Here is a 27,099-nt window from a genome sequence, read left to right as displayed (position 1 = left end):
ATCTGTACTTCTGGCAGAGGCAGATCAGATCATTCTTTTAAACCACATTGATAGAGAAGGCACATATTTTGAATGTTCAAACATCAACATCACAGACAGAGGAGCTGAGGTTACAAAATTATCAATTGATTTGATCTCAAGATATCTTTGTAGTGGCAATCAGTCTCATCCTCCTTAATACAGCTAAGTATGAAAGCTCGCTGAGAAATTTTATGTACTTCTGCTGATAATTTTTTTGTATCTGATATTGAAGCAAAAGTGCTTTCCTCTCCCCAGAGGATGTCACAAATAATAACTATCTGGTGCAAGTTAAGGGGAAGAATCAGTTGCATCAAGAAGAAAACATAATCTTAATATATTTCTTAGTTGTCATGGTATGAACTTTATGCTTTTCAGCATTCAGTTCTATTCAGTTTTAAATGGAACTAACCTTAGACTTGAGGCAATAGATTGACTTTATCAGAAATCTTGATTTTTGAAGGATGTTTTGACTCATTTGCATTGTGGTTACATCTCATTTATGGAAACCCTTTTATTGTGAGCCAGGACCTCAGTACAGATCACTGGAGCCATTAGGAACACACAACTGTATCTGCAGTATTTAGCCGTGTGCATATTTAATTAAATGTTCATCCATCAGTATTAATTTTCCTGATTTTGTCATCCTGATGTTGAGATCTCAGCTGATGTTAATATTAGACAAATCATACTTCAGAGTGAAACCTGGCTTGATACAGTCTAACTTTGACCTCTGCAGTTTAAAAAAAAAGCAGTTACTGAACAGTTCAAAGAGTCTGACAGTGTACTTTTAACACAAATGATAAAACATTTATTAAACAAGAAAATACATGAACTATATTACACCAGTATACGCGACAAAAAACGTTGTAAAAATTTAATTACAAACACTGCAATAGGATTCAAACTCACACTGTTCCTTTTCCCTCAGCAAAATCCTTACAGATGCCAAAGCCCCAGAGAGAATTTACTATTATTTCCACTCTAAGGCTTATTATTAAGACTGTCACAGCTGTAAATTTGTTTCCTTCTTGTTTCTCTAAATTTTTCTCCAAATTCAGCAAAATATGTTGTCTTCAGCAGGTGTACCAGCCTTAAACACTGCAAACAAACCACCATTACTTAGACTTTAGAGTAAACATGTAAAATTTATGAATTCAGAATTCAGCAGTCTTGCAGAATTTCTTACAAGAGAGTTTAACACTCCTGCCTTGCTAGCTGTCACACACTCTGACTGACTCCCTTTTGGATTTTAACGTGTCTCTGGGATGAATTTTATCTAAATCAACTCTGTCAGTTTTGGGAAGTGTCATGGAGGATTTCTGTTTATGATCTCTCGCAAGATATTTCATGCAATTCTTCACAACTCATTGCATCGTGTGGGTGCCATGCCCTCACAGGGCTGCAGTTGAGTGCTCACCATCAGGTTGTTTGGGGTGGAGGGGGGATCAAGGTTTCCATAATTCTATCACAGCTACATCCTCCTACTGTGTTTGTGTGACATGGCTTGTGTTGTACTTGTATTGCAGGGACCTCCCAGGATTCAGGGCACCGGCACCACATTGCTACTAGGTCAATTGCAGCCAGTCAGGAAAAGCATTTCACCGTACATGTGGTAGGAGGGAAATGAAAAACAAAGCTTCTGAGGGAAGGCAGCATGGGGTGACACGTCATTGGAAATACAATCTCACAATTTTGGATAAGCATATGGACGTACGTGGAATAGTGTAGGTTAGATGGGCTTGAGATTGGTATGACAGGTCGGCACAACATCGAGGGCCGAAGGGCCTGTACTGTGCTGTAATGTTCTATGTTCTATGTTCTAATTGTAAAGGTTTTGCCTCCTTACATTTTCGTCTCACTGATCAACTGTCATAATAGTTGCAGTTGGCAGAATGAAGTAAAAATGGCTGCTTATTCTTAGTCATCTCCCAACGAACAGCCTTGTAAGGCTCTGAGCCACTGAAAGAAAACAGAAAGAAGACAGTCTCTCAAGGATATCAATGTTTAGTGTATTTGGCACAGATATCGTTCCAAGGATCATAGATGGCTTATACTTTGGCGGAATGGAAGCCTTTTCTGTTGGAGTCTACCACTTGATGATATGGTGCTCTAAAACACAACATGTGTAAAGTTTATAGGGTCCTGTACCTGGTGGAATGCAAGCTGGCCAATCCTACTGCCTGAGCTGCAGCAATTACCTCATCTTGGGAAACAATATGCTCTGGCACAAATTACATCAGTTATAGCCTTGGTACTCTTGAATTTTGGTTTGAGAGCCCCAACACCGGTGGATCTTCAGAAGCGGCCAATGGGCAAAAATTTACATGAGGTGTCACTTTGACAGCCACTGGAACAAGATAGCCACCCACTGTTTCAGGTCACAGGCCCGTATCCAGCAGACGACACAGTTCTATGATAGTGTGCCTGGGCATTGTCAGTCTGCACCTCACTCACCAGAAGAAAATGGTATCAGGGCTGATAGATGCTGTGCTACCTGTACTTCCTTAGCATCCTGAAGAGAACTTCAGCTGTGCCTTCTTCATGTGCGGGCCGGTCAGCAGCCACCGAGGGTTGCTGCTGGTCCTTGGCTTGCTGGAACATTTGTTCCTTCTCAATATCTTTGTGCCTTTATTGCAGATAGCTACAGTGACACTGACCCCTGCCGTAGCTGAATCCCAATGGTCATGATTTCAAAAAATGTTAGAAACAGAATAGTTCCGTAGTAACATGAGTAGTTAGCATTCACATTACATGTAAATAACGGCTTAGTATAGCCCTCTACACAGTGGAAATTGGAGGTTCCTTGACAGAGAATGTCACAAATTGGCTGTTCATGGACCTTTGACATATTGGACTGTATTCCCATGCATGCAGCACAAGCCATGTCACACAAGCACAGTAGGAGGATGTAGCTGTGATAGGATTACGGAAACCTTGGTTCCCCCCTCCACCCCAAACAACCTGAACACCCAAGAAAGACAGCATTGCATATAACAGTATGTCTTCAAATACTTACCATGCAAGATGAACAGGAATGCAGTTCCATACTCATGTTCAGTCTTGGGAGTCCTTGGATTGCCTTTGTGAATTGTGGCCTGAAGTGAGACATTTTTACTGTCACCTATGATTACTTCTGCTTCACAGAGATGAATATGATAAATCATTGTTGGACATTATATGTTTTACACTGGAGGATGCTTATGTTAAACTTGTACTGTGCACCTGATGAATTCAATTGAACCTTGAAAGGCCTCACACCAAGAGCAAGGAACAATAACCACTCACAAGCAGAACCTACATCTTCAGCTAGACAAAAAAAAAACACTTTGTTCTGCCACCCCTAGTTTTGGTTCCAGTTATTTTTTGTTTCCATTGCACATTTGCTGTTTGGGTGAGGATGGAAAGCAACACAGGACATACTTCACAAAGTGCCACAGGAGCCTCAGCCTGCTATCTGAGTGACCTCCCAAACCTTCTTTGTTCAGTGCTCTCCCAGCTGCTCCTGTCAGTTCTGAGTTTCCTTACATTCATACCCAATGGTTTCATTTCAGTCTCTAGATCACCACATTACCTCTTGAGTTCCAGGCCTACAGCATAGTTCTGAAAACAGTTGTGATGCACTGCGCTTCTGCCAAAGCCAGGTTCACCAATGATGATGCCCACACCGGTGGTAACCAATGTACTATTGTCTCCCCCTTTATATGTTGAGTTCCAAACTGTCACAATTATTGACCCTTCTGCATCATAGCATGCTGCCTCCAGTCCCCAGCATTGAGTTCTTTCAAATGCCCATCAAAGCAGTGACTTCTGAGAAATCTTCTTGACTATTATTGAGCTGACATCCGGGCAATCCAAGATGGAGGATGGGAAGAAGTTGTGGCTCCTTGGAGCTTCTCCTTTTTATTGAGGTATTTTCAATGTCAGAGCTGATTTCCTCGAATTCTAGGATCACTAATTACTGTTTAAAAGCTGTTGCATTGTTTTGGAACTTTTGGGGAGAAAAGATCAAAACAATGGCACTTTAAAAAGGAGGAAGACAGACAAAAGCAGTGGTAGTGACCCCATGGCAAGTGATTCAAACAGAGAAAGAAACCTATCCTGCTGAGTGATGATGGTACTGAATCTGCACAGCTTCTGCCTCTGCTGTTTGATTTCAAGTATCTCTGGACATTGGAGTTCATCTAAGAAAAATTAACAAACAGCAAAATTCACAGCTGACATTGGAAGAACTCTGTGGAAGAGCTCACAACAGGGGAGCAGCTAAGTCACTTTTTAAAGTGTAACCTTACTTTTTGTTTATTTTGTAAAGCTACAACAGTAGGTAGAGTGAGTTCTTTTTTAATTATATGTTTTATTGAGATCTCTGTCTTGTTTAAATTTCTAAGGTATAAAAAAAGGACTAAATTAGCCTGGAACCATGTTTTTAGAGCAATAAGACTATGCTATTTTCTGTGTTCGTAAGTAGTTAAGGTGCAAAAATGGCCTTTAGTAGCGTGATGTGTATTCCCTGTCAGATGTGAGAGGTTAGGGAGAATTTCCATGTTAACAATGATGATGTCTGCAGGAAGTGTGTTTGGTTGAGAATCCTATTGGATCACATTGATTAGTTGGAGCAGCAGTTAGAGGCAATGAGAAATTTACAGAAGGTAGGTTTTGTGTGAATGGCAGCTGTAGGAAGGGAGAAAAACCACAGATACAGTCATGAAAGGTAGGACAGCGAGATATGTAGAACAAGAATCTCCTGTGGCTATCCCCATCACACATTGGTCCGCTGTTTTGGAAGGTGTAGGGGTGGTGGACTCTCAGGGGAATGTAGCACTGACAGCGAAGTTTCTGCTACCAAGACTAGCTCTAATGTAACGAGGGTTATGTAGGTTCCGAGTGATCAATTGTGATAGGGGTCTCCCCAGTCAGAGGCACAGACAGACGTTTCTGCAGCTGACAGCAAGACATCAGAATGGTGTGTGGCCTCCCTGATGCCAGAATCAAGGATCTCTCAGAGAAGGTGCAGAATGTTCTCAAAGAGGAGCGGGACCAGGAGGAGGTCATTGTGCACGTTTGAATTAATGACATAGGAAGAGAAACGGATGAGATTCTGAGGAAAGAATATAGGAAGTTAGGTAGGAATTTTAAAAGGTGGCCCTGAAGGGTAGTAATTACTGAATTACTCCTGGTGCCATGAGCTAGTGAGGGTTGGAATAGGAGGATGGAGCAGATGAATGCCTGGCTGAGAAACTGGTACAAGGGAGAGGGATTCACATTTTTGAATCATTGGAATCTCTTCCGGACAGAAGTGATCTGCATAAGGAGGATGGAATGCAACTGAATTGAAAGGGGACTAATGCATTGGTGGGAGATTTGCTAGAGCTACTTGGGATGATTTAAGCTAGTAATTGGAGTGGGGTGTGGGCAGGGACGAGAACCCAGGGAGCTAGTGAGGAAAAAGATCAATCTGAGACTCGTACAATTGGAGAAAGGAGCAAATCAAACAGTCAGGGCAGACACTGACAAAGCAGAGAATGAGTTAGGACAGATAAATTAAACTGCATTTATTTCAATGCAAGAGGCTAAACAGGTAAGGCAGATGAACTCAGGGCGTGGTTGGGATTGGAATATCATAGCAGTGACAGAGATTTGGCTCAGGGATGGGCAGGACTGGCAGATTAATGTTCCAGGGTAAAGGCACTATAAAAGGATAGAAAGGGGGACAATAGAGGAAAGGTGTCATTTTTGATTAAGGATAACATCATGGATATACATAGGGTGGATATTCCTGGCAATATGTCCAGAGAAGTTATTTGGGTGGAATTGAGAAATAAGAAAGGAATGATCACCTTATTGGGATTGTACTGTAGACCCCCCGACAGTGTGGGAAGTAGATAAACAAATTTGTAAAGAGATCTCAGTTATCTGTAAGAATAAAAGGGTGGTTATGGTAGGATTTTAACTTTCCAAACATAGGCTGGGACTGCCATAGTGTTAAAGGCTTCAGTGGAGGGGAATTCATTAAGTGTATACAGGAGAGTTTTCTGATTCGGTTCCTACTAGAAAAGGTGCAAAATGTGACCTCCTCTTAGGAGATAAGACAGGACAGTTGACTGAGAAGTCACAGCAGGCCAGACAGCATGAGATGAGCAGGAAAGCTGATGTTTCAGGTGTGGACTGTTCTTCAGAAATCATCCTGACCTGAAACGTCAGCTTTCCCACTCCTAAGATGCTGCTTGGCCTGCTGTGTTCATCCAGCACCACACCATGTTATCTCAGACTCCAGCATCAGCGGTTCCTACTATCTCTGACTCCTGCTCCTCTGATGCTGCCTGGACTGCTGTGTTCATCCAGTATCACACTTTGTTATCTCAGCAAAATCTTAGAAAATGTTCCTAGTCCAGCGGAGAAGGTGCTGGATGTCTTAAAAAGCATAAAGGTGGATAAATCCCTGGGACCTTATCAGGTGTACCCTAGAAGTCTGTGGGCAGCTCGGAAAGTGGTTGCTGGGCCCGGCTGAGATATTTGTATCATCGATATCCACAGGTGAGCTGCCAGAAGACTGCAGGCTGGCTAATGTGGTGCCACACTATTTAAGAAAGGTCATAAGGATAAAGCAGGGAACTATAGACTGGTGAGCCTGAAATTGGTCGTGAATAGACTGTTGGAGGCAATCCTGAGGGACAGGATTTATATGTAGCTGGAAAGTCAAGGACAGATTAGGGAGAGTCAACATGGCTTTGTGCATGGGAAATCATGTTTCACGAACTTGACTGAGTTTTTTGAAGAAGTACCAAGGAGGATTGATGAGGGCAGAGCAGTGGATGTGATCCATATGGACTTCAGTAAGGTATTCGACAAGGTATGTCATTGGTGAACTGGTTAGCAAGGATAGATAACATGGAATGTGGGGAGAACTAGCCATTTGGATACAGAAGTGGCTGAAAGGTAGAAGACAGAGGGTGGTCGTGGAGGGTTGCTTTTCAGATTGGAGGTCTGTGACCAATGGTGTGCCACAAGGATCAGTGTTGGGTCACCTGCCTTTCGACATTTATATAAAGGTTTTGGATGTGAACATATAATGTATGGTTAGTAACTTTGCAAATGATTCCAATATTGGAGGTGTGGTGGACAGCGAAGAAGGTTATCTCAGAGTACAATGGGGTCCTGAGCAGATTGGCCAACGGGCCGAGGAGTGACAGATGGAGTTTAATTTAGATAAATGTGAGATGTTGTACTTTGGAATTGCAAATCAGGGCAAGACAAATACACTTAAGGTTAAGATCCTAGGAAGTATCACTGAACAAAAAGACCTTGGAGTGCAGGTTCATATTTCCTTAAAAGTGGAGTCGCAGGTATATAGGATAGTAAAGGTGTTTGGTATGCTTGCCTTTATTGGTCAGTGCATTGAGTTCAGGAATTGGGAGGTCATGTTGTGGCTGTACAGGACATTGGTTAGGCCAATTTTGGTGTATTACATGCAATACTGGTCAACTTCCTATAGGAATAATTTTGTGAGACTTGAAAGTTTTCAGAAAATATTCACTGGAATGTTGCCAGTTTTGGGCGATTTAAGCTATAGGGAGAGGGTTAATAGACTGTGCCTATTTTCCCTGGTGCATGGAAGGTTGAGGAGTAACCTTATAGAGGTCTGTAAAGTCATGAGGGGCATGGATCAGGTGGGGGAGTCAAAAACTAGAGGGCATAGGTTTAAGGCGAGAGGGTAATGATTTAAAAGGGACCTAAGGGGCAACTGTTTCACATAAAAGGTGGTGCTTGTATGGAATGAGCTGCCAGAGGAAGTGATGAAAGCTGGTACAATTACATTTAAAAGGCATCTGTATGGATGTATGAATAGGAAGAGTTTAGAGGAATATTGGCCAAGTACTGGCAAAAAGGACTAGATTTATCTAGAATATCTCATTAGCATTGATGAGTTGGAATGAAGGGTTTATTCCTGTGCTCGACATGTCTGACTGATGACTGACCAGAATACTGAAAGATCCTTGTGCAGCTCCCTGACTGACTCACCACTATTCCCTGAGTTGATTATGACTGGTTATGACCTGCTGCCTGACTGTGACCTAATTCCTGGATAATGATATGGAACCCTTACCCCTGATTGCCCCAAACAGTTGACTGATCATGTCCAGATTCCTGGACTGAGTTTGGATGATATCATTGACTGACTGATTAATGACAGACCCCCTCGACTTGGTTGAAGACAGGTCCCCTTAGACTTTGGAACAGGGCCAATTGTTTGCATATACAGTGTGTTTGCTACTTAAACTGTTGTTGATGATGTTGTAGGTGTGAGATCGATGGAGTATGGTGGCATCTGGCAACATGTTCACTCCCTTGACTGATTAATGTTGGCCTGGCTTTGCACTGAGTTAGAAGGCAAGTTAGACGGACTGTGAACCTATAGGTTCTGGATGATGTGAAAATGTGCAAAAAGACAAAGCAAGACAAAGATGCAGTGAACATCAAAGTAAGCACACAGGAATGAGTGCTGAGAGCAAGCTAAGATTCCTGAGATGGCATCCTGCCCTATTACATGAAAAAGATGCCTGTCCCCTATGTGTAAAGCTGCCTGTCAGTAGCATTGCAATGTAAGGTGTTGGAGTTCTCCTAAGTGCAGTATTGAAGAGGCGGTCTGTATGCTAAGTGAGTCAGAGATGTGCCATGATGATACGGTGAGGCTGATGTGTGTCTAACACCAACCTCTGTGGGAAAAGGATGTAGGTAATTGCTGCCAAGGAACACGCTGTGACATGTTGGGGTGGTTAGCCAAGGTGGATGCCCACAGGTGCAAACAGCAACTTGAAGCTATGAGGAACCTTCTCAGACTTTTATGTTGGGAACAGTTGCTGTCTAGTTTCTCTGAGAAAATAGTAAACTTCATACAAATAATGTGAGATTAGGTAACAATGAGTTGTTACTTCATGCAACTAGGCATCTCACCATTCAGTAACAAAATTCTTGTCTTGCCTTGGGTAGAAAATTGGAGTATTTTCTTAATGTTGAGAATCTCATATTTCCAATCTTGCCACATTTTCCTAACTGACTTCCCATTGTCTATGTTGTCCAGAAGCATGGAAGATTCCACTTTCTGTAGTTCATGGACTCCTGTTGCTAAGCAACAGTAGAGTTCTTTTTCTACATTTTTTATTACACTGGGCTGCTGTCACCCTTCTCTCCCATTTCTAGGTTATAAAATCTCCTTTAAAAATGAATGTAAATCCACAGGCATATAGATTCCTTGTCACCAATCACTCAAGGGAAACTGTAAAAATCATCATCTTCCCCTCTTCAATATGCAAAATATGAAAAATATGATATATAAATTAAAGTTAAACATCACTCCTAACACAAAGGGTGAGTTGAATCTAGTCTTGACTTGAAAATGCCCTAAGCTGCTATGCTGAGAAATTTTGCAGTTACCCAATTCCAACTCAACTGTATTCTGTTCCCTGACAGTTGAAAAACAAAATGCTTCATTTAATGTTCAGACAAGCCCTAATTTTTCTTTGATGAAAATGTCTTGTAAGACAATTTGAATCTAACAAACTAAAAGTGGCTGCAATATAATCATTTCATTGTGTTCTACCAAGATCAGACTTATGCAATGTCTTGAGTTAGCAGACATACAAAAAAAATAATGTAAGTATCTACATTTTCCTGGGTAGCAACATAACCTGAGTCAATACTTTGATTGTGATTCTGCAAATTGTGAAATGAAAGTTCGATGTCTTTATAGACCACTAATCACACACACTGTTCTTCCTCATCCACGATTTTATTACATGTGTTATTGTCAATCTGACATTTAGCCTCACCAGAACATTTAGGATGATAATATATTATTGCCTTATGCCTTTTACTGAACCTTAGCACATGGCCATTCAATTCTCAGGCATGTAGCTGGTGTGACCCTGGAACTCTTGTCTTCTGACCAGCACCATTCCTTACCATTTCCAATTTCCTGTTCTCAAACATCCAAAAAGTAACACTTGTCTGGCCACACCACACCCAAGAGAAAGAGAACAATAGCACAGCACTGATGAAGGGGCCCCATCTCACGATTTGTCATTCATAGCCACCAGATCAGATATTCGTACTACAGATATTATTGAAGCTTGTAAATAGTGGGATTTGCGCATATTGAGTCACTGGGCACAAGTGTGTTACAGCCAGTCCCAGGAATAAGAATGATTCAGCTGCTACCTCACCAGGAAGTAAGGTCTCAGAGGAGTTCTGCGCATAGAACTAAAATGAGGTCTTTGATGAGGCAGAATACAGAAAACTGCTGTTGACAATAACAATTAAACCAATTTCACAAAGCTCAGCAAAAAATTAACCAAATCAAACAGAAGGCCTTCAATAGAAGATTGAACCATGTATGGATGATAAAAAAGCTAGTAAAATTGAGAAAGTTGGTTATGAAAGTAAATCACCAAGAAATACAGCTTCTGTAAATATACAAAAAAGACCCTTGGAGGATGTGACTGGAGAATAATGGGGAACAGGAAAATGGCAGATAATTTAAGCCAATGTGTTGCACCTGTCTCCATGTTGGGGGACACTGCAATCATCCCAAAGATCTCAGATTAACAAGGTCTTCCTGGAAGGAAAGGTCTGTAACAGCCTCTATCACAAGGGACAAAGTATTTGACAAACTAATGAGACTGAAGGCAGTCGTGTTCTGATGGCCAAGACCTGATGGCCCACATCCAAAGGTTTTAAACAATGTGGCTGCATTGTTACTGAAAGCAGTGGTCAAAATATTCCAGAAGTCATTGGATTTCAGGAGGGTTCCAACAGATTGGAAAATTGCTAATGTAGTGCCCCTGTTCCAGAAAAGAGGGAGACAGAAAGTAGGAAGCTATAGGCCAGTTAGTCTTAACATTTATTATCGGGAAAATGCTGGAACCATCAATAAGAAAAAGAAAAGCAAGATTTTAATTAAAACTTACTATAATCAAATAGAGCTAAGGTGGTTTTATGAAAAAGAAATCATGTTTGACAAATTTGCGAGATAGCTCTGAAGATATGACGAGTAAAATTCATCAAGTGGAATTGGCAAATGTAGTATATTTGGATTTCAAGAAGGCATTCAGCTAGGTGACACATACAAGGTTCTTGCACTAGACGGAAGCTTACTGTACTGGGGATAAAATATTAGTCTGGATTGAGGATTGGTTAGCATACAGAAGTCAGGAAGTCTGGATTTGTAGGGATTTTATGTGGTAAACAGACATAAATAGTGAAGCACCATAAAAATCAGTCCTGGGACCTCAATTGTTCAGTATCTATTAATGACTTTGAGGAGGGGGAGAGTGTAATGTATCCTAACTCACTGATAGTGCAAACAAACATAGGAGGTCATGTTATGATGAAGGCATAAGGAATCTTCAAGAAGATATAGATAGGTTGAATGAGTGGGTGAGTTGATTAGTCAAGAACAACAAAATAGCCTAGGTCTTTATTTATTAGAGTTTAAAAGAATGAGGAGTGATTTTAATGAAAGGTGTTTCCATAACAGCTCCCACCCCCGTTGTGATAATGATAAGTTGTAGAAACAGTAAGTCGTAATAATAGTATGATGATTGGTCCAGGCTTATGTCAACAAGCACCTATTGAAATAACAATTTTTTTTTACCCCTCTCAGAGTGTGACAGGCAGTTTTTTTATTTAAAGTTTAAAAGGCAGTAGAATGTATGTAAATAACTTGAAGGCTTGACATGCTACAGACCTTATCCACCTTTTACAAACAGTTTTGTCTACTCTTAAAAAAAAGCCTATGTCACACACTACAGGAAATGGATACTGCCCCAGCAAAAATGGGGTTTGTTTAGTTTTACATGGCTGTGTTCAAGTTTCCCTTATGTGTGAATACGATCCCAAACCTTTACTCCTGTTGGCAAAAGTAGGATCTGTCAGAAATGGGGGTGGTGGGGCTTGGGTTAGTGGGACTTCTGGGTCTGGGGTTCTGGTGCCATTTTGAATGTGGTTTGCAATTTCCATTCCATACAATTCTTTGGCCAGTGTGTGGCAAGATTTAGTGAGATGGAAGAACTGAGGGAGATCAATATTAGTGAAGAAATGGTGCTGGGAAAATTGTTGAGATTAAAGGCCAATAAATCCCGAAGGCCTGATGATCTATAACCTAATGTACTTAAGGAAGTGACTCTAGAAATAATAGATGTGTTGGTGGTCATCTTACAGGATTCTATAGACTCTGGAACAGTTCCTGCAGATCGGAGGGACTTCAGTCCAATATTCAAAAAGGGAGCTAGAGAGAAAACAGGGAATTATAGATTGGTGAGCTGAACATTATTAGTGGGGAAAATTCTCAAATCCATTGTCAAGGATTTTAAATCAGGGCATTTAGGAAGCAGTGGTAGGATCAGACAGAGTCAGCATGGAGTTTTGAAGGGAAAGTCATGCTTGACAAATCTGTTGGAGCTGTATAAAAATATAACTAGTAGAGTTGATAAGGGGGAGCCAATGAATGTCATATATTTGGGTTTTTCAGACAAAGTCCCATGTGAGAGATTCATGTGTAAGATTATTAGTGCTTGGGATTGGGGGAAATGTGTTGAGATGAATAGAAAACTATTTGGCAGAGAGGAAACAAAGAGTAGGAGTTTATGGGTCCTTTTCAAATTGACAGGCAGTAACAATTGGGAAGCCGCTAGGATTGGTGCTGGGACCCCAGCTATTCACAATATATATTAATGATTTGGATGAAGGAAAAAATGTAACATCTCAAAGTTTGCAAATGATACCAAGTTGGGTGGGAAGGTGAACTGTGACAAGGATATAAAGATCCTTTAGCATGACATTGACAGGTTGGGTGAGTGGACAAATCAGTGGCAGATGCAGTATAATTTGGATAAATGTGAAGTTATTCACTTTGGAAGCAAAGACAAGAAAGCAGTTTACTACCTGAATGGCTGTAAATTGGGAGAGGGGAGTGTGCAGTGGGACCTGGATGTCCTTGTGCACCAGTCGCTGAAGGTAAGCATGCAGGTGCAGCTGGTGGTACTCATTGTGAGAGGTTTTGAGTACAGGAGCAGGGATGTATCGTTGCGGTTAAGCAGGGCCTTGGTGAAGCATTGAGCATTGTGTTCAGTTTTGATCTCCTTTTCTGGGAAAGAATGCGCTTGCTCTCAAGGGAGCGAAAGTTTACTAGACTGATTCCAGGGATAGCATGTCTGATGTATGAGGAGAGATTGACTAGGTTGGGATTGCTTTTGTTGGAGTTCACACGAATGAGGGGGAATCTCATAGAGGCTTATAAAATTTTAACAGGACTGGACAGGATGGATGCGGGGAGGATGTTCCCAATGGTGAGTTTGTCCAGAACCAGGGGTCACAGTCTGAGGATTTGGGGAAACAATTTAGGATGGAGATGAGAAGACATTTCTTCATGCAAAGAGTGGTGAGCCTGTGGAATTCATGACCACAGGAAGTAGTTGATGCCAAAACATTGAATTATTCAAGAGACAATTAGATATAGCATTTGGGGTGAATGGGATCAAATGTTATGGGGAGAAAGCAGGATTAGGTTATTGAGTTGGATGATCAGCCATGATTGTGAACCATGGCAGACCAGGCTCAAAGGGCTGAATGGCCTCCTCCTGCTCCTATGTTTCTATGATTCAGAGGGGATCCAACATGTAGTGATGTTCCTATGTGTCCACTGCCTTGGCTTTTTAGATGGTGGACATCATGGATTTGGAAGGTGCGATTGAAGGAAGCTTGGCAAGTTGCTATGATGCACAGTGTAGGTGGTGCACACAGCTGCCGCTGTGTGTTGGTGGTGAAGAAAGAGAATGCTGATTTATTTCACTTCTCACTTTTTACCAGTTATCTGTTTTCTTCAGGGCCCACATCCTTCCTGGTTGTATCCTTAGAGGATGTACGTTTAGTATTGAAGTTACCATTTTAGCCTCTATGTTGATCCATTCTTTATTCAAGTTTATATCATTGAAACAGGCAAAGGAAACAATTATGCTAAAGATGACCAAATCTGACCGATACCAATAAATACTACAGCCTCACAATATCTCTATTAGACATTTCAAAAAAAACCTCCATTTATTATGTTCAGACTTCAAGAATAATTATCTGTACAAAATATGTTTTCTGATCAGTATTATCTTACTTTGTATGCCTATTATGTTGGTACTCACATTCCTTGTTTTACTTAAAGCAATAATCTATTGAGCGGTCGCATGGTTTCACTCCAAAAATGTACCCGCACCTTTTTAATAATGTATATGTCTTTAAATACAGAGATATCATTTTACTGATCTTTCAGTATCAGTTGTAATTGTGGGTGTAGCAGTGTGGTTGAATGCAATGATCTCTCACCTTCATAGATTGAGGCAACCACACCTGCAGATTAGGATGAGCCTAAATTATGATGCACTTCTGAAAGGGTTAAAAATATTTTTCTCCTTCTTCTTCTTTGATTACTAATTGGAGTTGATGTATAGTTATGTGAAGTGTGTGCTGTTGACCTGTAAGGCAACATCCTTTGACAACGGTTTCCGTGGTCTCTACCACAAGATGAAGGACTCACCTTCTCAACCTCTTTCTTTGTCCAGGGCACAGTAACCCTCAGATTAAACTCCCACAGTCACCTCTCCATAATGAGAGAGCAGCCCTATGGACTGGTAAGAAAATGGTGAATTTATCTTTTAAACCACAACAGCTGCAGATGCATGGGTACCGCCGCCACTCGCAAGTCCCTCCTGTAGTGATTGTAACGAGGTCAACCAGGTGGACTTCATAGATTTAGAATCTATTTGGGGCTGGTAACCTAGCTCAGTCAGGGAGCCCTGGCTGACAGATAAATACAGGCATGTCAGACATCCTGTTCGCACTGACAGCTGGCTCTGAGGGAGCTGGATTTTTTCTCTTTATTCATTCATGGACTGAGGGCATCGATGGCTATGCTGCATTTATTGGTCATCCCTAATTGCCCAGAGGGCAGTTAAGAGTCAACCACATTGCTGCGGGTCTGGCATCACATGTAGGTCAGACCAGGTAAGGATGGCAGTTTCCTTTCCTAAAGGACATTAGTGTGCCAGATGGGTTTTTCCAACAATTGGCAATGGATTCACGGTCATCAGTAGATTCTTAATTCCAGATATTTATTGAATTAAAATTCCACCATCTGCCATGGCCAGATTCAAACCCAGGTCCCCAAAATGTTATCTGGGTCTCTGGATTAACTGTCCAGCGATAACACCACAAGGCCATCCCCTCCCCTTAAGTCCTTGACACTTGGCGCCTCAGTGTCAAGGACTCTCGACATGTAAATAAAGGTGACAGGACACCGCCTCTGTGGAGTCATTTCACCTTCCAAATCACACACCATTCTGGCTTGGATCTAGACCAATACTCCTTCACTGTCACTTCAGTCAAAATCCTAGAAATCCATCCCTAATAACACTATGGATTGACCCGCTCCCATTGATTGCAGGAAGGGCAACTCACCATCACCTTCTCAAGACAACTAAGGACGGGTAAGAAATGCTGGCCCCATCTGCTCTTGCCCTAAGATATTCCTTAATACTATCTTGAAGAGAAACAGGAGTGTTCTGTCTGCTGTGCTGATCAATATTTGAGGTAAAAATCAACACTATTGAAATAGATTATGTGGTCATGATTATACTGCCGTTTGCATGACTTTGCCAACGACAAATTCACAGTTGCATTCCCTACTTTATAATAATGACTAGATTTCAAAAGTACTTCATCAGATGTAAAGAACTTTGACACATCCTGAATTGCGAAAGGTGCTATTTAAAAGTGAATCCTTTTTGTTTCCGCTACTCAGGCCAGGAATGAAATGTAATTAGATCCATTGCTATCTGTAGAGCCCTGGTTACAGTTGGAAAGAATGATTTCAGGGTGGGTAACTAACCTGTTCGTTTTGATCTGTGCAGCAGCCTGTTTAGTACTGTATAATGAGATTCATGTAATCCATAGTGATCTAACTGATCGTCTGTTTCTGACAGCAGTAAGAGAGAAGGCACCAATTTAGAATGAGCAGGTGAAAAGAGTGATCTCAAGATCTACACAATAGTTTTGTATTTAAGAGCCTATTATGTTGCAGTACATAGGGAGCTGAAGAGCCTTATTTACTGTTGCAGAGCAAACAGCTCTGATGAATGGTCTAGACCCGAAACGTCAGCTTTTGTGCTCCTAAGATGCTGCTTGGCCTGCTGTGTTCATCCAGCTCCACATTTTGTTGTCTTGGATTCTCCAGCAGCTGCAGTTCCCATTATCTCTTAGCCTCAGAGAGTGTATATGCAGAAATCCATAGCCTGCGTCTCTCCAAACAAGTATCTCAATGTGTAATCTAAATTTTTCTGAAACACAAGATAAAACAGTTTACACCATGCGGATAGACTTAAAATTGATCCCTACACACATATATGCGCTAATAAATAATAAAAAGACATGATGTGCATTCATTAACTTCATGCTATTGGTGAACTATTATGGCTCTATGTTTCTATGTCTCTATGGAAATAAAATCTGGGTTAAACAGTTTGTGAATCCAGTGAACTAGTTTACTTGATGCTAGTTTCCCCTTGTTACATTGGAAGAAACACCAATATAAAAATGTCTTCAAATTACACAAAGTTTGGCTCAGAGTAATGACTCCTCAAAATACTTTCAGTTAGTTGTGGTAAGGAGTTGTTAATTAAATTTAGTAATTTAAAAATCTATCTGTATAAATTATATAGCATAAAGCACCTGCTGTTTCGGATTCATTTTAGCTTTGTGTGAAAAATTTGATTGAATAATATGATTGTGCACTTCAAAAATTACATTCCCTTGATTATTTAACTTAGGCTTCAGTTATTGTTTTTCTGCTTCTAAATTAGCATAACTAGTTAGTTGTGAAATTGACTTCAAATAGACAAGTAGATGACAGCGAAGTGCTAGTTAAAACAGATCGTAAACAAACGTTTTTACCTGTACATATTGCCTGTAATATCAGCAAAATCACTGCTCAGTTTAATTTCAGCTGGCTGGAACTGCTATAAGTAGCTGACATTTAATGATTTGTATTTTGTTTCACTGTTGAATCTGATGTCCACGAAGATATAGAAATATAGCAAACATCATGAGGTTATTTAGAAATCTGGAGTTAGCTACACTACTCTATTTGATTTATTTGATAGTCTTAGCATAGAAAATAGAACAGTTACAGCACAAAATGAGGCTATTCAGCCCACCATACCTGTACTTCTCTGCAAAACCACCTCACTTAGAACCAGAGATAATGGGAACTGCAGATGCTGGAGAATTCCAAGATAACAAAGTGTGAGGCTGGATGAACACAGCAGGCCAAGCAGCATCTCAGGAGCACAAAAGCTGACGTTTTGGGCCTAGACCCTTCATCAGAGAGGATGAAGGGTCTAGGCCCGAAACGTCAGCTTTTGTGCTCCTGAGATGCTGCTTGGCCTGCTGTGTTCATCCAGCCTCACATTTTATTATCTTATATTCACTTAGAACCACTCCCCTGCCCTTTTGTATTATTGAATTTTTTTAAACTTATTTTTCTAACCAACCTGCTCGAAGATATTATTACACACCTCTGGAGAAGGTGAAACATGAACCTAAGTTACCACCACTGCACCACAAAAGGACTCTTCAGGTAATTCAGGATGTGGAAGCATTGGAAAGGGTGCAGAAGAGATTTATCTGGATGTTGCCTGGTATGGAGGGAAGGTCATATGAGGAAAGGCTGAGGGACTTGATGCTGTTTTCATTAGAGAGAAGATGCTTAAGAGGTGACTTAATGGATACATGCAAGATGATCAGAAGATTAGATAGGATGGACAGTGAGAGACTTTTTCCTTGGATAGTGATGGCTAGCACAAGGGGGCATAGGTTTAAGTTGACGGGTCATAGATATAGGACAGAAGTCAGAGGTAGGTTCTTTACTCTGAGAGTAGTAAGGGTGTGGAATGCCCTACCTGCAACAGTAGTAGACTCGACAACTTTAAGGGCATTTAAATGGTCGTTGGATAAACATATGGATGGTAATGGAATAGTGTATGTTAGATGGGCTTCAGATTGGTTTCAGATTGGTTTCACAGTTCGGTGCAACATCGAGAGCCGAAGGGCCTGTACTGTGCTGTAATGTTCTATGTTCTATGTAATTATCCAATTTTCTTTTGAAAGCGACAACTGAATTTGCTGCAATATCACTTTCACATGAAGCATTCCAGATTTTATCCACTCACCATTCAAGGAGCAATTGTTTTTTGCCATTTACTATATATAGGCCTTCTCTTTTCTTGAACCTTCTGCTATTGAGAACAGTCTCTCTACGTTTACTCTGTTTGGATCTTTCTTGACATGAATGCCTCTATTAAATTTTAACTTACCTCTTTTCAACAAGAACATGAACACCAGCATGGGCTGGTTGTCTAAATGGCCCGTTTTGTAATAAAAATAGAAAGTGCTGGAGAAACTCAGCAGTTCTGGCAGTGTATGTGTAGAGAGGAGCAGAGCTAATGTTTCGAGTCCAGTATGACAGTTCTTTGAAACAGGCATGTTTCTATGTTATGTATTGTATGCAATTCTATGTTACAGCCCAGCTTTTCCAATTGCATACAGGGCGAGCATGTGAAATGTTTAGCTCTAGGTATTGAAAAAAAACCTTGCAGTTTATTAAGTAAATGATGTTCAATTTTCACTTAATAACAGACATTTATGCCATATTGAGTAAATAAAGGACTAATTGTAAATTATAAATCAGTTATGTAGGTAAAGTTTTAGACCTTATTTCTTGGAATGGTTTCTTTACAATAGATCATCAAAGGATACCACACCCATTTTAGTTCATATTTGGAATGTAGAAAGTACAGTCATAGGGTCATAGAGCTGTGCAGCATGGAAACAGACCCTTTGGTCCAACTTGTCCATGTTGATCAGATATCCTAAATAAATCCAATCTCATTTGCCAGCATTTGTCACATATCTTTCTAAGTCCCTACTATATGTATACCCATCTAGGTGCCTTTTAAATGTTGTCAGTGTACCAGCCTCCAGAACTTCCTCTGGCAGCTGATTCCAAACACGGACCACCCTCTGTGGTCCCTTTTAAATCTTGCCCCCTCTCACCTTAAACCTTTAGTTCTGGACTCCCTCACTTGGGGAAAAGTCCTTGTCTATTCACCTTATTCATGCCCCTCATGAGCTGATAAACCTTTATAAGGTCACCCTTCAGCCTCTGACACTCCAGGGAAAATAGCCACAGCCTATTCAGCCTGTCCCTATAGCTCAAACCCTCCAACTCTAGTAACGTCCTTGTAAATCTTTTTTGAACCCTTTCAAGTTTCACAACATCCTTCTCATAGCAGGGAGACCAGAACAGCATGCAGTATTCTAAAAGTAGCCTAACCAATGTCCTGTGCAGCGCAACATGATTTCGCAAATTCTATACTCAATGCACTGACCAATTAGGACCAGTGTACCAAATGCCTTCTTCATTATCTTGCCTACCTGGGACTCCACTTATGGTTTTTCTATTCTACTTGTTCATAAACAAAAGCAACAACTTGAGCAAATGGGGAAGTTAAAGCTACATCTTCAGTGGGAGATGCAATCAAATCAATCAGCAATACATCATAATGACCAAACATTAAAATATTAACCGTTATTGTTTCTCTTATTTCTTCTGAGCTTGAATTTGTCATCCTATACATTTTTTCTTATCTCTGTTAGATGGTTGACTACTCACATTGTCTCCAACTGTAACGTAGTTTTTAAAGGACTTTCAACTCTTCACCTTCCTATCCTCTCATGCATTGAACATATTTTTTAAACGGAGGATTGAGATCATATAGATATATTACTGATCAATTTGTCCAGAGGTGATTTTACACACCTCTGGCGTAGGTGTGACTTGAACTGGGCCCCATTGCTCAGAGGCAGGGGCACAGTTACTTCACCACAACAGACTCTTTTAGCATCACAGATACTTTCTAATCAATCTGTTTAGAAATAAAAATGATAGACCTCTGGAGCAAATGGGGCTTGAACCCTATCATACTTCTTGGTCCAGAGGTAGGGACACTGCGTCACAAGAGACTGTTTTAGGATCACATAACCTCTAATCCTTGATTAACCTCAGTTGGTCTCTCACTATTTCCACACTAGTAATCCATAAATTGGGATCCTTAGCTTGGCTACTCAATAGCTGGCAGTCAGTCAACTCAGTTCGCTGGAAAGCTCATTTGTGAAACAGCATGGATTCAATTTCCACACCAGCTCAGGTAACGATGAAGGATTCTCCCTCTCAACCTCTTCCCTTGCTTGAAGTGTAGTAAACTTCAGGTTAAAATATCACCATCAGTCTCTAATGAGAGAGCATCCTTATGGTCTGGTAAGACTGTGGTGGCTTCACTCAATAGAATTAGATATGACAAAAATGTGAAATGACAAGGAGCAGAATGGATTTGAGGGTATGGTCAGAAGCAAAACCATTTGATTGGGGTGGGCAATCTTATGCAGAAAATGTTGTCAAAGCATCAGTGTACTTTATTTTTAATTTGTTCCTGACTTGTAAGCACACTGGTTGGGCCAGGGTTTATTGCCCATCATTAATTGCCCTCGAGAAGATGGTGGTGAGTTGCCTTCTTGATCATGAGGTGGTCCTGGCGCGGTCTCATGGCTGCAGCAGTGGAGGCGAGTTTATGTTCCTGGCAGATTCTGCATCCAGCGCAGATTGATAGAGGTGGCGGTGGAGATGAGTTTGGGCTCAGTAAGAGACCTGGTGGACTTGCGATTGGGCTGGTACAGCATGCAACACCACCGATGCTGCCTACCCTGGTGCAGTCCAGTGAGGACTCATAGCAGCAAAGGTATCAGTGGAGTTGAGATGGTGCCAAAGACTGGCAACTTTCATACCAGCAATGGCAGTTTCAGCGAAGGGAGCCAATGCCTGGCCACCATGCCATGTCCCATGCAGAGCACTTAACAAGAAGTCCAGTAAAATTCAATACTTTTTCTTTATTTCCTTGCTTTTCTGCCTTTATATTCTATATTTTGACTTAGTTTCTGGTGCTGGAGAGTAGTGACATATCTGACACTTTTCACTGTATTTTGTTACAAAATACACGTGGCAAATTATCTCAACTGCTCTAACCAGCATGTACCTCATAGCCCACATGTGGCTGACTCCATACCCTCTGAAGTGGCCCAACATCACCACCTTAGGCAATTGACCTTGCCAAATGTTTTCACATCGTAAGAATAAAATAATAGGGCTATTTCAGAATACCAGCGATATAAAATTATTCTATAAAATATGTTATATATTTCATGGTTCAAGTTTCTAAAGAATTTTAACAAGATGTAGTTCATTTATTGGCTACCTTTAAAGTATATATTTCTGGTACCATTTTAAGATTGATTGGGCATCGGAGGAGTATTTCTTTAATTGTAGCTGATCTATTTCAAGGGCTGGAAATTTCCAATAGATCACGCTGGTGATATTAGCAAAGAATGATTTCAAACTTGCAACATTCTTATTCAGTGGAGAGATAAGTCATTTAAGGTAAACAGATATTGTATTGTATTCCTACAATACTGGCATCATAGGAATGCATGACAGCTTCACCTATCTACGTTTCCTATCCTCAGTGCTTTATCTATCTGTTTAAAGCCTGAGTTAATCTAAATTGCAATCTGAATGCTGACTTCATGAAGGTCTCAAATTCCATGAAGTGTAAAATGGATGTTAAAACCTCACTTTTTCAGGGCTTTTGTTTGATTCTACAATGATATATCTTCTGCTCTCGCTGATAGCAAGTTTGGAATCAGGAAGCGGATTTAACAAGGCAGGATGGTGGCATACGTGAATCCCACCACAGTCCTGCCTCAGCCTGAGTTAAGTTCTGTCAGAGAAAACCAATAGTTGACCTTTCCACCCTACCGCAAGTTGAAGTACTTAAAATGCTTAGTGATTACTTAAGGTCCTCAATTCACAGCTTCTGGGATTAATCCAGTTGCAAAATGGCCCATCATCATTGTGGCATACATGGTAGCTAAAAACAAGTGGTAGCTTGTCACTTCAGGCCTTAGATGTTTGTAATTTACATAAATAATCTGGATGTGAATGTACAAGACATGATTAGTAAGTTTGCGGATGGTACAAAATTAGAAAGTATCATTGATAGGGAGGAAGGTTGTCAAAAATTACAGAGGTGTACAAAAATTACATCTTGATCAGATGGGGAAGTGGGCTGAGCATAGGCAAATTCATTTCAATACAGATAAGTGTGAGGTGTTGCACTTTGAAAAGTCAAGCCAAGGTAGGATTTATACAGTAAATGCTTACTTAGGTCCTGAGGAGTGTTGTGGAATGGAGGGACATGGGAGTACAAGTACATAGTTTGTTGAAAGCAGAGTGATACAGAAAGGTTAGTGAAGAAGGCATTTAGCAAGCTGGTCTTCATCAGTCGAGGCACTGAGTGTAGGAATTGGGACGTTATGTTACAGTTGTATAGGCCAGTGGTGAGGCTGAACTTGGAGTATTGTGTATAGTTTTGGTTACCCTGTTATAGGAGAGACATAGTTAAACTGGGAAGTGTGCAAAGAATGTTTACAAGGATATTGCCAGGACTAGTAGACGTGAGTTATAGGGAGAGGTTGGCCAGGGTAGGACTTTATTCCTTGGAAAGTAGGAGAATGAGGGGTGACCTTATTGAAGTATATAAAATCATGAGGGGCATTGATAGGATGAATGCATATAGTCTTTTTCCCAGGGATGGGGAATTGAAAACTAGAGGGCATAGGTTTAAGGTGACAGGAGAAAGATTTAAGAAGGACCTGAGGGGCAACTTCTTCACACAGTGAGTGGTGTGCATATGGAATGGGTTGGCAGAGAAAGTGGTTGAGACAGGTACAATAGCAACATTCTAAAAAAAAATTTGATGAGGTCCATGGATGGGAGGGGTTTAGAGGGATATGGACCAAATGTGAATAATTGTAACTAACTGAGCGGGCACCATGGTCAGCATGGACCAGTTTGAGACAAAGGGCCTCTTCCTTGTTGTATTATTCCATGACCTCTATGCTGACCCTCTGTTCCCATTTCCTTGTCACCCCATCCCATCCTGCAAAATACCACCCCCACCTCTCCACATTATTTCCTGCGGCTTGGATCACTCAGCAGCTATGGCCTCCCCTGTATTACTGCTGTGTGCTGCTTGTCAGATGGCAGTGACTAAGAATTCTGCCCCAAGGTCTTGATTCGACGGGAAGACTCTAGGTAGGCTTGTTAATGTCTGGTTGGCTAGTGGTTCAGAGGAACTCCAAAAGGAGGCAGTGTGGGTCCTTCTTTGTGGTTCAGCTGGCAGATGAGACCCTTCCAATGCCTCAACAAGATTCTGTCCTTCATATTAACTGCAGTATTTAATTCCATAGCATGTTCTTCATGTAAATAAACTCCAGGCAGCTTTAGAAAAATTCATGCTACCACCCATTTGTTCTCTATTGTATTAAATGAACCTACTCGTTTACATTCAAATTGCATAAAAACTCAACTTTTTTGCACTGAGTTTCTACTTCTTGTGTCATTCACTTTTAAACTACTGGATACATTTTTCAGCGTATGACAGACTTTGAACAATCAGCAGCATACTGAACTTGGCCATTGTTATTTGTCAAACTCTAATTTTACTGAATTTTAAAGCTCTTCAAAGTATTTGGGTCATTAAAGCTTTCCAAACTTCTATAACTGGAGAAACGGTATCTGATGATTTCCAGCCAGAGTCATGAAAAAGTACATCTAGTGAACTGGAAATTGCACAGAATACTATTTAAGTGAAAATACTTTGTGATGATATATTACCAAATGCTGTGACATAAGGGTCATAGATGTATAATGTTAAGACTCATAACAGGGGATGAACTAAGTCTTATTGTGAAGCTCATTATATTTCTGAAGTGGTGCAGAAGGCTTGCTGTAAAATTCAACTGATGTTTATCATCATTTTGAAACTTTTATACAAAGGATAGTTATTGCATAAAGCCAAATGTGTACCCTAGAGTCATAATGAATTTCAACCCTGTTTATTCATTGGAACCTTTTTTTAATTGTAATGAAATCTCACGATAATTACAATCCACATTTTTCTAATTTGTACATTTTAATCCCTCAGGTAATATTATTCTGATTCTTATCACAACAAATCTTTGTAAAGTCCCAGTGACAATGATGTCAGTGCCAATGAATCCTGCCTCAGTGAATTATGTGTGCATTTTACTTCAGGATACTTTAAATAACTCTCTATCCTTTCATTTCACCAGTACATCAGTCAGCAAACACAATCTTTATGATGATGGGGGCAGAAATCACATGTAGTGCCCCAAATAAGAGACTCTGAATCACTGGCCCTTGAAACTATTCAAACACAGATTTATTTGAGAAGATCTTATCAGATAGAAAAGTGTATATTTGCGAAACTGAGATAGTTTAACAACAACAAACAAACCATCAGTCAAAAGTTGTTGTTAACAATAACAGCAAGCATTATTAATACGTTTGTCATTCCTTTGCCTTTTAAGAGAAGAGACATTTGCTCATTTAAATTTGAAGAGAGGAATGCCATGCCAGCTTGACTGTTAATGTTGCCAGCAATAAAGACTAAACTGGAGTTATAACAGGGCAAAAGCATTCAGAACAGTATTAAAACATGTTCCAACATCATCCTGACTTTCCCATTTATTGCTGTCCTTTATTGTTGCAAGGTCAATGACCTGGAATTTCTTATTTGTCACTGTTATGAAAGTACCAATGCTGCAGGAACTTTAGGGATTAAGAAGATTCATTAGCAGCTTCTCAGGACAACTAGGAATAGGTTATGTATGTCACAATATCATTTACATGCTGTGAACTAACATTTTCAAGAAGGAGTTAGACAAAGTTCTTAAGGCTAAAGAAATTAGAGGGTATGGAGAGAAAATGGAAAAAAAGAGATAGAGCACACTCTAAGGGCTGAATGGATTACTCCTGTCCTATTTTCAGTATTTCTAAATGTAAATTAATGGAAAAATGTAATAATTTTCTTTCCTCATGTCTGCTTTGCCACTCTGCAAACATATAAACTTCAGCTCATCTAAAACTTTGCTGCTATTATCTATCCTGCATGAAACCCTGCTCACTGGCTTGGAAGGAGACGTGATGGCCTGGTGGTATGATTGCTGGACTATTAATCCAGAGTCCCAGATAACGTTGTAGGAACCCAGATTTGAATCCCGCCATGGCAAATTGTGGAACTTGAATTCAATACGAATGTGGAATAAATCATTTAATGATGACCATTATTCCTTTGCTGGAAAAACCCATCTGGTTCACTAATGTTCTTTAGGGTAGGAAATTAAAGCCTCATAACTGGGGATGAACTGAGTTTTATTGTGAAGCTCATTATTTTTCTTAAGTAGTGCAGAAGACTTGCTGTAAAATTCAACTGATGTTTATCATCATTTTGAAACTTTTATACAAAGGAAAGTTATGGCATAAAGCTAAATGTGTACCCTAGAGTCATAATGAATTCCAACCCTGTTTATTCATTGGAACCTTTTTTTAATTGTTACCTGGTCTGACTTACATGTGACTCCAGATCCACAGCAATGTGGTTGACTCTTAAACTGCTCTCTGGGCAATTACGGATGGGTAATACATGCTGGCCTGGCCAGCTGCACCCTCATCCCATAAATGAATTTTAAAAAAGGCATCATGCTGTACTTGCTGACATTAGCTCCTCATTCCCCAAATGCCTCCAAATTAAATCCCCTATGGCATCATTCCTCCCTCTCTCTGTAAATCTCTCCAGCTCAATAACTTTTTCAGAACTCTATGTTTCTCCAATTCTGTTTTCATGTGTATTCTCCCTCCTTTTGACTCTTGATTGACTGTTATAATTTCATCTTTTCAATTTCTAAATTCTGGAACTCCTCGGCAAAACACTAGCCTCACCATCATGTCATAGCTCCATTGCTGCACTTTGGAGTTCACTGGCACCTTACTTTTCAATGCTCTAGCGAGCCTTGTCTAAGTACAGGGGCTCAGATCCATCGAATGCACCAAAAATGGATGCATTTAGATATCTTAGCTTACTTTCTTAGTGCTCACCCACTTTTCAAAGTCAATGAAATGGACATGTTGCTGTATGATACTGTGCTGTGTCAAGGTCAGACCTGAAGCTTGAGCAGGTAGCTGACATGGTAAATGCACTTCAAATGCCTCAACAAGTTGGTCATATCTCAAAGTTTAGAGATTGTAAGCCTTAGTTGAGTCAAGGGGGAACACGGTTAGTGTGGTGGGGATGCCACAGTCAAGGGCACTGTCCCATCTCAGCCCAGGGATTTGTCTGTGGTCAATTGGTTGTTTGGTATGGTCAGGGTCTGGAGATCAGGGTCTGGAGATCAGCCTCTGTCCAGTCTGGGGATTAGGTCACAGTTGGTCATACAGTTGGGAATCACTGGTAAGTCAGTTGGAGAGCAGTACAGAAATCAGTGAAGGGATTGGGCCACCCCAGCTGGCTCTCAGTGGGCTATGTTCAGTCCTGTAGTTTTGGGCAGTAAACATCAATGGGAGAATATCAGGTGGTAGAGTGTGATTTGTAGATGAAAATAGGAAACTCAAGTGTGGAAATTGGAGCCAAAACACTGGGATCCAGAAAAAGATCCTGTCTTTAAAGTGTGCAGCTCCAGAAGAAAGGATAGAGCTGATACATTGTAGATAGGATAAGGTATAAGGGGTGGCGGAGTCCTTCACAAGTGACCACTACCTTGGACTCACTGGCAGGTGGGGAGAGTGGATAATGATGTTGGGCATTGCTATGTGGTAGTTCTGAGGTTCAGGGGGTAGAGTAGGAATTAATATTCAAATGAAGGGGTTGGGTGGGCATGCCAGGAAACTCACAGCTGATAGGATTGGCAGGGACTGCATGTATAAAATGGATATGGGGGCTCATAGAAAGCTGTGGAGGCTGGGAGATGGTGGCAGTGGCACCTGGAATGATAAGTGAAGCCTGCAAATCA

The 27,099-nt window shown here is 40.7% G+C and overlaps 1 protein-coding gene and 1 long non-coding RNA gene across 4 annotated transcripts in view; one reads left to right on the top strand and one right to left on the bottom strand.

Moving 5' to 3' along the window:
* LOC125459451 (doublecortin domain-containing protein 1-like) overlaps positions 1 to 27,099 on the top strand; it is a 484,037-nt gene that overhangs the window by 152,241 nt on the left and 304,697 nt on the right. The gene's annotated exons all lie outside the window — the stretch shown is intronic.
* LOC125459452 (uncharacterized) overlaps positions 14,063 to 27,099 on the bottom strand; it is a 56,195-nt gene continuing 43,158 nt past the window's right edge. Inside the window, exon 4 of the long non-coding RNA XR_007249026.2 lies at positions 14,063 to 16,397. This is a non-coding gene — a long non-coding RNA (uncharacterized LOC125459452). The remainder of the gene's footprint in view (positions 16,398 to 27,099) is intronic.

This window comes from Stegostoma tigrinum, chromosome 17 (assembly GCF_030684315.1).
Source record: "Stegostoma tigrinum isolate sSteTig4 chromosome 17, sSteTig4.hap1, whole genome shotgun sequence".
Classification (NCBI taxonomy): domain Eukaryota; kingdom Metazoa; phylum Chordata; class Chondrichthyes; order Orectolobiformes; family Stegostomatidae; genus Stegostoma; species Stegostoma tigrinum.
This window is presented reverse-complemented; position numbering and strand designations above follow the sequence as displayed.